Source organism: Anser cygnoides, chromosome 14 (assembly GCF_040182565.1).
Source record: "Anser cygnoides isolate HZ-2024a breed goose chromosome 14, Taihu_goose_T2T_genome, whole genome shotgun sequence".
Classification (NCBI taxonomy): Eukaryota; Metazoa; Chordata; class Aves; order Anseriformes; family Anatidae; genus Anser; species Anser cygnoides.
The window spans coordinates 797,253-810,076 of NC_089886.1; the positions used below are offsets into that span (position 1 = coordinate 797,253).

Here is a 12,824-nt window from a genome sequence, read left to right on the forward strand (position 1 = left end):
CAGCTGGAACAGCTGCGTTTGGCTGGCTGCACGGCACAGCTCATAGAAAAGCAGGCAGCCCGAGGCACTTGTGGACGGTGCTGGGAAGGTTTTGGCATGGCAGATGCCGTCTCTGCAGACGGAGGCACGTTATTAGGGACGTGTTAGCATCTGTTTTTGAACATTTCTGCCACTGATGCTAGAGGAGGAAATCGCACCTGGGAAGCTGAACGCCTGGTCCTGTGTGAGCAGTGCTGAATGCCAGAGGCACAGCACCGTCGGTGTCATCCTTCCCAGGTGTGTTTGCCCTACCAGTGCTGGGGTGTGGGGGTAGAGAACGGCCGTGGGCTCTTGTGCTGGCTTCTTGAGAAACTGAGGCCCAAACAACATGATTTGGTGTTTACCTAATGAAGTTTTTTGCTGTTTATTGGAAAATCTGTTCAATTATCTCAAAGGTTACTGTTTAGAATTTATATCATATGAAGTTACATATTCTCCCAGAGCAATGTAAGAAGAAACACAATGTAAACAGAAAAATCCAGACCTAGTTTAGTTTCGCTTAGTTTAGAGCAGAGAGAATGTGCTTGATGATAATTCTTGAGAAGTTTTGCAAGTTTTTTTTTCACTGACTCCCTTTTTCACCCTTTTCCAAATTTTTAGATTTTATCAACTAATTTTATTTTATCAACTAACAGTAGCTTTGATATTAAGTGCATTGCTAAAACAATTAGCATGCACAATTAAATCTCTACTTATACTAATTTTTCTCTTCATGGGAAGAATTTTATTTCAGCTCCTCATTATTTTAAAGCAATCTGCAGAAAAAGTATTATTAGGAAAATTAGGCTGATGGCATTTGGGGCGAGCTAAACGCACTGTTAAGCAAATCAGAAATTAGTGTAAATTTCTTTCATTTGACTTCATTTGCTGTGGATCAAGTTTGATACTAATGATGAAAAACAGGTCAAGCTTTTAAAAACATTGAGGTCTTTCTGCACAACAAAACTGAGTAAAAGTGCAAAAGTAAAACCTGGATTTTTTTTTCATGATCTAAGCTGGAATATTTTTAATAATTCTTTTTTCTGTTGAAACCAAGGTGCAGTCTTGTCTCAGAGAACATCACACGTACATGAAGAGCCTTTCAATGTCTCAGAAACAGGGCAAGGTATGCTTTGTGTGTGCCAGCAGAAGGCAGAGGGACTTTGGCGGAGCTGTGCATATCCACATCTGCCTGGTGCCAAGATCAGGTTTTTGTTCACTGTGCTGCTCCAAAAGTGCAGAAAAAGAAGTGGATGAGTTTAGTCCAGCATGATAACTGATATTTGGGATCATTTTTACCTAATGACTTGTATTTTGCTGCTTCACACTGAGCTCAGATGTTGCTGCATTGTGGGATGCTCACTGAGTCTTTGTTTTAGTGTAAAACCACTTCCTCTGTGGCACAACTGGTCCTTGCCCTTTGGAAGTGCATGGCTTCTGTGTATTGTGAAAAGGCTCAGTACCTGGATTGTGTCCTGTGATGTGATAAATATATAAAGGGTAGGAGAGAAAAGAGAAGAAATTAAATGCCACAATTCTACAGTTACTTGTATACCTGTCTAATAGCAGTTGGAGTATTCAGGGTAGAAAATTAGATGTCATCGGTACACTTGGAGAAGTACGGAAATGTATCCTGTGGGCATTAAAGCACCAAGGAATATGGAGAAGCTGCTGCTGACTAGCAAAATAGCAATCAATAGATAATACAAAAGGAGAAGAGAACAAACCTACAAGCAAACCAACCAACCAACCAAAAACAAAACCAAAACCAAAACCAACAGAAAAATACAGAACCCCGAGAGCACTCCTGAAATTTTGCTATTTGTAGAATCACTTAACGTGGTGCTTGGTTGCATCAATGTCCTCTGTCAGAACATTTTTGCATCAGAAACCAATGCATTATTTACAATGTAAATGATCATTTTGTATTTATTCAAAAGCCTTTTCAATTGTGCTTTGTTAAATCATGAGTAAAGCCCTGAAGACAGAAGTCTCTGGACAGACTGTGCTGCATGCTGCTGCAGCTCATGCCCTCTTCCTCTGAAGTCAGCAAAAGCCACAGCAGGAGAACACAAGAATACCTGGGCCCTTTTCTGTGCTTGTCTGATAAGGTCCTAAGTGTATCAGGTGCTACGGCAAAATGCTGGAAGGTTCTGAAGAGCTGGTGGTTTCAGCGGAAGTGTGAGTACTTGGAAGATACGTGGACTGGTGGTACTAAAACCCCATCTCACTCCTATGAGCTGGAGCTGAGAGAAGGTGATCCCATGCAGGAGGTGCAATTGAAGGTAAGACTGAGAAAGGGTTGAAGATGAAGCAGAAGATAAGTTCCGTGCTCAGAATCTCCTGATCAAAGACAGCCAAATACTGAAAGTTTGCTTCACTGTATTTTCCTTCCCGCCTTTCACTGGATGTGAATGAACAGGGAAATCTTCCATATACTCCCTCAGTGTATAAAAAAGATGTGCTTTGATTTGAGAATGGGATGCCGTTTTGACTGGAATGGTAGAAAGCATGTCAGTAGTTTAACAGTTGTAAAATTAGAAGGAAAGAAAACCCCAAAGAGATGAGAAAATAACTCGTATTAAAGCAATAGAATAGTTTTATGCTATAACAGCATTCTGTGCAGCTTAAAGCAGCTCAAAGCAATGCTCTTCACACAGTATCTGCCAAATCCTATCAGGAGTGTAAAGTGACATTATGAAGTCTCCAGATGTATTTTCATGTCATTGGGCTGATTTGTGTCATTTGATGAATTACACATTTGTAAAGTCAATGTTATTCACCCTGTGTATTTTGCTTTTGTCAAAGTTCTCTGCTACAGACAATAGCAATTCATATAAGAGTTATCACTTCATTAGATCTTACCATCACCTTATTTAAAAAAATTCATTTTCCAGTAGTGTTGGTATAAAAGATTAATGGGGTACAGGAAGATACATTAGGTGAATTCTCTTTAATTTTGCTTAATCACATCTGCTATTTTTTTAAACACGAGGCAAAAGGGAAAATTAAATCTGTGTGAGAGGCACAGGACAAACTCTTGTTCTCTTGCTCATGGCAGTTGAGCCCAGGACGGGTCCGTTAACCCCTGATGTGACTGGGGGATGGCTCAATCCCAGCCTGCCTGGGCTGGACACGTCGTAGGCGACTTCAGCTTGATCCTGTGTTACCCCTTAGGGCTTCTCCAGCTCCTTTCAAGGCAGAGAATGGGCAGGTGTGCTGAACTCGAGGCTCTGAGGAGTACTCACAGGTGGTGAGATGAACCCACTTCTGTTGAGCTCTAGGTGAGACGTGCACCTGGGTTGCCAGGAAGGACTCTGTTTGTGTAGGCGCTCTGGTGCAGTGATAGATGGGGTTTTGTCTTCAGTAGATGCATGCAATAATTAATCCTGTGAAGGCTTAGAAACCAGAAAAATGTCTGCAGCAGGACATTGAGTGGGAATGCTTTTCAAATTCTCTTGATAGGTGCTGGTGATTTTTAACTGTATTGAATTATTTAGACGGAGCCTTTTGGTCCTCCAGGATCTGTGCTGAAAGTGCTGTGGTAGGCATTATTCCTCTAATTTGAACAATGACCTTGCACGTGAGGAACAACTGCCTGTTGCAGCTTGTTGCCATAGGTAAAATTATTCTGGCAAACACAAGATAAAAAGAAGAGCATCTTAGTAGTAATATAACTTGTGACAGTGAGTTGTTTACAGGTTTAATGATAGCTTACAGATCAATGTACATTGCAGGAAGTCTCATTCATCATAGTTTTGACTTGATCGTTACCTTGTGGCAAGTTCTCCACACCTTTCTGAAAACCCTCTGCACCCCCCCAGCAATTCCCCTTGAGCAGCGCCTCCACGATGCGACCACCTCACACCTCACTCTGGTTGGTACCCTTCTTGAAAGTGTTATTAATCTGTTGACTTTTGAATGTGCTGTGAAATCAAAAGTGACTCTGCTACTGTTGCTACATTTACGTTAATGTATTAACATAAGTATTAATAAGTACTGGACTGCATGTGGCAAATCTGACTCACTGACTGGGATTCTTCAAGGTCTTGATTGACAAAGACTATCCTTCCTAATTTCCTGGTTTTAAAAACAGAAATAGTAATAAATAAATAAAAACCTGTTTCTTCTGATCATGTGTTCTTTTAGACAAATTATTTCTTGACTTATTTTTTCTTGAAGCTTATCAGCTTTTGCATTTCATTTTCAAGTTTTATTTATTTTTTTTGCCTTAGGTCTTGTTAGGTAAGCTGACTTTGAGAGGAACGTTTATCAGCTCTATTTTAGTTTTGTATGAAAAGTTTAGTGGCTTTTCTGATGACCCAGCATAATGTCTTCCTCATTTATTAAAAAAAAAAAAAGAAAGCCCATAAAATAGAGTTAAAAAGGACAATCCTAAATTCTATTTGCTTTGTCTTTTGTCTTATCCTTCCTCTCCTCTCCTCTCCTCTCCTCTCCTCTCCTCTCCTCTCCTCTCCTCTCCTCTCCTCTCCTCTCCTCTCCTCTCCTCTCCTCTCCTCTCCTCTCCTCTCCTCTCCTCTCCTCTCCTCTCCTCTCCTCTCCTCTCCTCTCCTCTCCTCTCCTCTCCTCTCCTCTCCTCTCCTCTCCTCTCCTCTCCTCTCCTCTCCTCTCCTCTCCTCTCCTCTCCTCTCCTCTCCTCTCCTCTTCCCTTCTTTTCCCACACCATACAATACTTCTATTAGATACTGTATTTGATCACACATAACAGTGAGTTTTATCAATCATATGAATTAAGTAATAACACTGAGCAGCTATTTGCTCTATTCTGGCTAATTTTTCATAGTGGTATAGGATTTTAATAGCCTCACTTGAGCTGTACTGCATAGTTAAGAACACATCTGCTGAAGAATAAGTCATCCATTTGAATAGTCTAAATAAATAGATTTGGTCCTGTATTGTAATTAACTCAAGTTTTCAAATTTGTGTTTGTTATTCCAAAAAGGGAGAACAGAATGAAAATTTCAGAAATGTGTCATAGTATAATTAAATATATTTATGGCTGTATCTATCCATCTCTTTGTCTATCAAAACCTGCATCCTTTCCTTCCTCTAGAGCAGCATAAGACTTGTTAGTGCTTTCTACACCAGTGTTTTAAAACTTTGGCTGGGCCATTGCAGTCGTAAGCTGGCAGATGTTAGGAAGGGGGAAAAAAAAACAAAACAACTTGTACAGTGACTTTACTGTCAATGAACTGAAGCAGATGAGGTTTGTCAGACCACTTTTTGTGTGTGTGTGTTTGTGTGGGGGGGGGAAGTAGTACCAAATTGAAATGTATCATCTTGACCTGACTCTCACAGGAAAGCCTTTGAAATACCTAAAGACAAACGCGGATCAGTTACTTGTCCTGTAAGATGCAAAGAGAGAGAGAGAGAGAGGTGCATCACTGCTGTTTCCTGAAGCTGAAGTGTTGAGGACATATATCAAATCCATGTAATGGAGGAGCATCACATGGGAAACACAGCCTTCAAGAGAGATTTTAATGGTAGGTTAAATTCTAGTTCTAAGAGTGATAGTTGAATGAAAGTACAACATAATTATGGATTACAGGTATTAAGTTGCAGAGCAATTGCAGTTGTCTCTCAATATACATTTCTTGTCATCCTCTACTGGGGCTCTGCTCCTCCTGCCAGTTCTGGGAAGAAGGAGATGATTCAAAGAGCAGCTAAAATGATTAAAGCTAGGATGGGATTTATGAGGAAAGATTAAAGAATTAAATATGTATAGGCTGGCTAAATGATGACTTAAGGGGAAGTATAACTTTTTATGAGTGTTTGAAGGTTACAAATATAAAGGATTGGAAGAACCATTCAGCATGGCACAAGCAGAATTGCAAAGAGTAATGTGGTGATGCTAAGAAAAAGTAAATTTTCAAATGCCAGTGATACCATTTGATCACATTTATGTAAAGAAAAAAAACAGAACCCAACATAACTATGTGGAAATGACAGGAATGTAGGAATGTCTTCAGTTCTCAGGTTCTTAGGTTTTTAGTTGCTACACTTCTCACAGGAACGCAGCCAGCTTGCTGATGCAGCGCTTGGCTGAGGTGCACAGTGACATTTCCTGCCTGCAACAAGAGAGAAGGTGTAGTTAGATGCACTGCAGAAGAACTCTAGCAAATGGAGACAGGGTTGAATTTCATTGGTCTTCTATCAAAAGAACAACTGCGTGTGGGGAAAACCCCACTGCTGCCTGCATCTACCTTCCTCTCTGAAGCTGTTGTGAGGGAACCTGTTTTCTCACTGGTTTTGATACATGGATAAAATCTATTCCTAGGGTGCAAAGTGGGAATTTCGTTGTATATAAAAGTGGTAGATGCTGGGTGGAAAATGGACGAGATTAAAGACCTTGTTTGTCCTTGGATCTGAGTTACAGACTATGGCACGTTCCCAGGCTGTAGACTAGATGAGCAAGATTGATTTGAAAAGATGCCAGATTAACTAAGGTAGAACTAAAAGGAATTAACATGAGAAAAGACTGCCTGGCTCGTGGAGATCAGCTCGGCAGTCACAGGCCAGGCTGTCTGGAAGGCTCTAGGAAACACCCAAAGAAGTATCTGCACTGATGAAGAGCTTATTGTTGCCTTTGTCTTAATGTTTATGTATTTCATGTCATAATCAGAGGTGCCATATTGCCTGTACTAAGAAATGTGAAGTTCTACACACTGGTTGCAAGTTGAAAAATATCACGTCATTAGTAAAGATAGAAAATCTTGTCATTTTGCTAGTTGAGACCTATAGCATTAAGCAGGTTACGGAAAACAGTTGAGAAGTTATAATCCATACTGCATCACATCACCCCAAACTGTGTGACTGTGTGGCTTGGGCTTTCATTTGTTTTCTTTTGCTCTTTTTCTGAGATGATCTAAAGGAGACATATATATACATATATTTTTGATATGGGCTTAACCTTCGTGTGAGGAATCATTTCTATTTCAAAACCCAAGTGTTATACTGGTTGAACACCAAGCAGGTTTTTTTCAATTACCTTAATACACTTTCCCAAAGCACTTCTTTTTCTAGGTAATTTGTTTTTATATCTCACCCAGAACTCTGAAAATGCAGGGAGGCCTTCTTATTGTTATCCTTGAGTGATGACCCCGAGTTAAACAGCATCAACTAAATATCTGCAAGGTGGCTGAGAACAAGTTTCTGAAGACTGTTCTGGGAAGCGATGGTGGGGTTGGCACCGCAGGAGCAGAGCTGGGGCAAGTGTCCTGGCACAACTCCTCCAGCCCCTTCTCACACAAAGCAGTTCGCTTACTTTGGACAGCACTGTGCCCCCATGTCCCCAGGGGGGACAGAGTGCTAACATGCTGGTACCCAGCATCACCAGCATAGAGCCCGAGGTGGGACCTGGGACCTGACCCTCATTTTCCTAAAGATTTAAACTAAAATGAGAGCCAGCTTTGCCAGATTGCCACCTTCAGATTAACTATCCTGAGGCAGACAATATTTTGTTGCTCTGTAGGGGAATTAGATTCATATATTAGACAAGAAAATCATGTAGCACCCTTTAGGAGCTTCTCTAGGTTTTATTTGGGGATGTATATATATATACATATATATTTTGGGATGTGTGTGTATATATATATATATATATATATATGTATGTATATATAAAAGAATATATGAAAACCAGAGGAAGTATTCTTATTAACTAGCTAGGTTGAAATATGGTTGTGTTGACAACACATAATAAGATACAGACATTTCAACTAAAAAAACAAAACCAAAACACACAAAAATCAAATTATTTCCCAAAGATAGGCATCATGGATGAAATTGCCTCCATACGTCACACTAATTAAAGTCTGTGAGATTTGCTGTGACTGTCAGCTGGTATTTACTTTTCTGCTTAACTGTCTGATAATGGTGCTGAATTAACCAAACAGATGATCTTTTGATTTCTTTGCATGCCTATGTCATGTCTTACACTGACAGGTATCTTTTCTGACCATTTCATCAAAACACAAGCACTGAAAAGTTACAGTGGATTTAGTGGTTTTTTTTTTTTTTTTTTTTGCCAACGGGATCAATGGGATGTTTCCATTGCATTCCAGGAGATCCACTCTATTAAACCTCCTCTGAAAGCCTCCTGTGACAAAACAGCAGCAGATTGCATTTTTCTCTTTCCTTAAAGCACTTTTCTGTCCATTGAGGAGCCTCGTTGCCACTTTCACATGGACTTTCCTCCTGTCTGCAGGCCATCAGTGGTGCAGAGACCACGCACCAAGCAATGCTGATTCTCCAGATGTGCCCAGAGGTGCCCGGGCAGCCAAGGAGGAGACACCCCTGCACTGACCCAGCACTGGAGCATCCTTGTGGGCTGGACCGAGGGAAGTAAACGGGCAGTAAGAGCAGCCGGCACTTTGAAAAAGGGGTGGCAGGCCGGATGGGGTCAGCAGAAAAATATTTATAGTGGAAATGGTGGAGCTTCCTTTGCACAGCTGATTTTTGATGTGGTTCTCTTGTCTTTAGAAAGATGAAACTCCAGTAAGCGATCCTGCGTCTTAACAGAGCTGTCAGCAAATGACTCCTGTCCCAATGTTTTGGTGCCATTTTTCCTGAGCGGCCTGTGTAATCGATGGTGAATCTTTACATGCCCAGAGTGAGTTACTCAGATCCAAAGCCATTCTGGAAACAGTCTGTCTGACAGCCTTTTTATTGGCAAAGAAGCTATTTAAATGAGAAACCTGTGTGAGAGATGAACTAGCTGCCCCATGCGATGGCAAGCGGAAGCTGATGAATTCTGCTCGGGCAACCAGGTGACCTTTCTGCTTTCCACTCTAATTACTTTCCTGTCAGATGTTCAATTAGAGTGACAGGGTCCCAAATTCCCAACGATCTCTGTTTTGTCTTAGAAGATTAAAGGGTGGCAACTATTTTCAATATGATTATCATCATTATCTCTGGGAGATTTTATACTTCAGAAGTCAAAGTCATAATAGCCCAGCTCACTGCAATTATTTGCAAATTGCCTTAATGTATTTTCCAGAAGCTTTTCCTGCACTTTGTAATTTATTTATTTGCTAAGCCAATAGAACATTAAAATGCTAAAATGTCTATGAACCTATATGAAGCCTGTCTGATGGTAACTTGCATGGACTCAGACAGCATCCTCTTTACCTACCAGTAATCTTATACATATTTTGTTAAAATACCCCTATGGATGTTCTTTTAAGTAAAATACTTTGAAGAATTCCTCCCTTTTTTCTTTTTTTCTTCTTTTTCTTTTTGGAGATGTTGCAGTAGTTCTCTATGGTGGTAGAAATGTTTGTGAAAATATTCGTACAAACCAGTACAGGAAAATATCTACAGACAGAAAACATGGTTAGCTTCTCAAAACATGCCTTTTCTCTGGAAGCTTGTTTCTAAAGTGGAAGACTGACCCACCGAGGAATGGAAACAGCAGCGTACTGGGAACCACACAGTGGGGCTCCATTTTCTGTTGCAGAAGCAAGCAGGTCTAAGAGCTACTAGGGTGTTTTTGGGTGCACTCACTGAATGCACTTCTTATTCTCAATGGGGAGTAGAGGATGGAGAGATGATGTACCCTGTGTATTAAACTGAAACTAACCCAAATAGCTTATAAAATACGCTCAGCTAATTATTCAGGAGTAATTTACAGACCAAGAGTTACATTGCAATAATTGTGAATAATGAGTAAACCACAAAAAAATGGTAGATGGCTCGCAGGCATTTTGTGAACAGAAAATGAGGCTAAATTCATTGAATAAATTAATTGCTATGGATTATTCTTTCAGCTTTAATCTGCCGCCTGCTGAAAGAAATCTGTGCAAATGGAAAAGCCGGTCCATAGCTTTCATTTTGAAATGTGGCTGCTTTGCACTGAATAGAAGAGAAAAGAGGCCTGAAAGGCTTTTTGCTGTGTTATAATAATGTATCATGCTTGTAACACAATTTTCACCTTCAAAGTTTTACCTGCCCTTTGGGATGGGGCAGTTTTATAATCCCATTTTATTAGCGAGAAGCAGATGGAGAGCCTGCAGGGAGGAGAGGTGATTTTTCCCAAGGCCACACATTGTCTCTTTGGCAGAATTCGAGTTGGAGCTTGGGATTTTACAGTCCCTGGCTGATGCTTATGATATTTTTCTGTTTGAAGACTTCCCTTTCCTGCAAAAACATGCATAAGGGGAGATGAACAAAACAACCCTAAGCTGATTTGAGGCTTTGCCAATGAAAATGCAGAGGAAAAGAAGAAATGAGAAGATGTCCTCCAGTCCATTTTAGAAGATCAATCCTGGCAAAGAGGAATTATATTTTAAGAACCAGACAGATTGTCTCAGATTTACTATCTTAGAGGACAGAAGTGAAGGCGAAGCATTTTTCTGTAAGGATTATGATTACCTAACAGGGTCTTATCATTACCAGGAGAAATGACCCTAGTTTAGAAATGATCTGTTCATTTATAAGTAGTTGTTGCTTTTTAATAGTGCAGGTTTTTCTTACTGCTATTAATATTAATAAAAATAAAGTTAAGGCCCATGTCTTTACTTGGATGAAATTTGTGATTTAAAACATAATTTGAAGAGCCTTTTAGATCAATCCATGGATTTTATAAGCTGCTGGCAGCAATTTATGTGGATGTTAGACCACAAAATCCTTTCAGGTACTGAGCACAAGCTGTCTGTAATGCCCTAGCTTGCGCAGCCTTTTCTTTCCCGACTTGGTTTGGCGTGGCCAGGTGCCTTAACAGGGTGTCCTTGAGCTGGGAGTGTCTTGTGACAGCCCGGCAGCTTAGGACAAGCTCTCTGCTATTAATGGGACTCCGAGTGGTATCACTTGGCTCAGATTTATGTACTGTGCAAGTCATCCCTTTGAGAAAGCTTTAGCATTCCTCCGTGCTGGAACTGACATCCCCTTGCTGCCGTTATTTATAGCAGGGCACTTTTGCACCCTGCCTGACTTGCTGCACGGCGATAGTAAACAAATCTATAAGTACTCTCTCATTTAGCTTCCAGTCTGAAGTGAGCTGCATAACACAGCAGCCAGCTTGGCCGTAAGGGCGTGCTGTTGCTGGAGAGTTTTGTTGAACAGAGTACAATTACCCCATCTGGCATGATCATATCCACTCATTTTATCAAAATAGATTCTTCCCCTCCATTTGATAAAGTTTAACAGAGCAGAACAAGAACCCAAATGTTAACATGAGCCATAAGGTAACACGAGAGGAGGCGCAGTTCTGTCAGTCGCAGGGAGCCATCTGAGGAGGCCAGGCCCTCCCGCTCCCTCAGCAGAGGGGGTGCTGCTCCCACCGAGGGGTGCCGCAATGGCGCTGCCCTTCCCTGGGCTCCCAGTCTTCTTTACTGCAGATTTTAGTCTTTGGCAATCCTTACAGAAAAAAAGTCACCTTTCTCATTGTGATCTCCACTGCTGGAATAGAGTTACAACATGCTGACTGTCACATCATGTTGGTTTTTGTTGCTGTAGGCTTCTTCAGTGCGTACCTTTTTTGAGCATCCCTCAGTTCCTGTTCTTTCTGGACAGGAAAGCCTTTCCTCTTCTGAGGCTGCAGGTCTGAGGGCCGTGTTTATCGGAAATGTCTAAGCCCGCTGCTCCCACGGGGCGCTCCCAGCTTGCCTGGTGTGTGTGTGTTATGCGGTGTATGTCAGCGGTCTCTGCACTTGTGCGGTGATCTGTGTCCCCGTTGATCTGCTCTTAAAAAAGGTTCTTAATTTTCTTGTGCAGCTTCAAGCATTAATTGAGAGTCAAACTTCCAGCATTCCCTTGAAATGACACCAACATAAAAAATTTAAAATGTGTCTTTTCCTGACATGACTGAAGCTGTAAAATGATTTGTATAAAAATGAAAATCAAAATAAATAAATCAAAATCTTTCCTGCGTGTTCAGGAAGGTTAAACCTCCAGTAGCAATAGTAAAAAAACATTGCACTGAGTTTTGCAGAATAATGTCACTCTTTTATTTTATTATACAATGCAGTTCACCCTAAATTACATTTTCTTCTTTTAATTTATTTGCATGAAAAAGATGGCATGGCATAAATCATCTTGTGTAGGTTGCTGGGTTATTTGCATTTCAGAGGTTGTTTTTAACGTTGGATTAGAAAGGAATTTGCAGTTGAGAAGCTTTGAGAGGCATTAACTTTTAGTGATTGCTGATTCTCAAAAGGTGATGAACGATGTTCATTCTGCTTAGGACAAACCTCCTGAAGTTTGTGTCTTTCTAAAAAAGCTTGTCTGAGGCAACGACTGAGAGCCGGAGAGCTCGGCTGTCATTTCAGGGAGCAGCTCCTGTGGGGAAGTGGGACAGGGATCCCGTGGGATCAGAGGCCGGTCTCTGCAGACTTGAGTGCAGAACCTGCCCCAGAGGCACGGGGTGCAGGGTCTGGTGCCTCCTGAGGCGGCTGGAGACCAGGCAGGAGACCTGGGAGGTGCCTGGAGGTGCTGGTGCTTCAGTGCCGAAGGGCCCTGAGCTGCGGCCCGCTGTGGTGCCCGGCCTGGCCTGCCTCGATGCGCCTTCAGGATGAGAACAGGATTTTTAACACCTAAGTTGGTCAATCCTGACACTTTTCATTTTTGCTTAAAACAGGTCAGTGGGAGGAAAAGTGCAATGCCACATCTGTGCTGTTAGAGCTGCTTTGGGGGGAAGAGGGAGGAGAGCTTGCTGGGCTGGAGCAGCGCTGCAGGGAGGCCGGAGCTCCGGAGTGTGCGCGGGCTCTTCTCGCAGATGGCGCCGCGGTGCTGGCTGCCGGCCTGCCCGGGCCGTGGGCTCCACACAGCGCTCCAGCACCAGGCAGCCA

General features: G+C 41.7%; 1 long non-coding RNA gene across 21 annotated transcripts in view; it reads left to right on the forward strand.

Annotated features, from left to right (window-relative positions):
• LOC106032731 (uncharacterized) overlaps positions 1–12,824 on the forward strand; it is a 96,418-nt gene that overhangs the window by 62,332 nt on the left and 21,262 nt on the right. For 16 of the 21 annotated variants that reach the window (XR_010824922.1, XR_010824929.1, XR_010824927.1 and 13 more), the window contains 3 exons: positions 1,076–3,895; positions 5,338–5,522; positions 8,246–8,807. This is a non-coding gene — a long non-coding RNA (uncharacterized lncRNA). The remainder of the gene's footprint in view (positions 1–1,075; positions 3,896–5,337; positions 5,523–8,245; positions 8,808–12,824) is intronic. The other 5 variants (XR_010824933.1, XR_010824918.1, XR_010824921.1 and 2 more) reach the window with 5 other exon arrangements.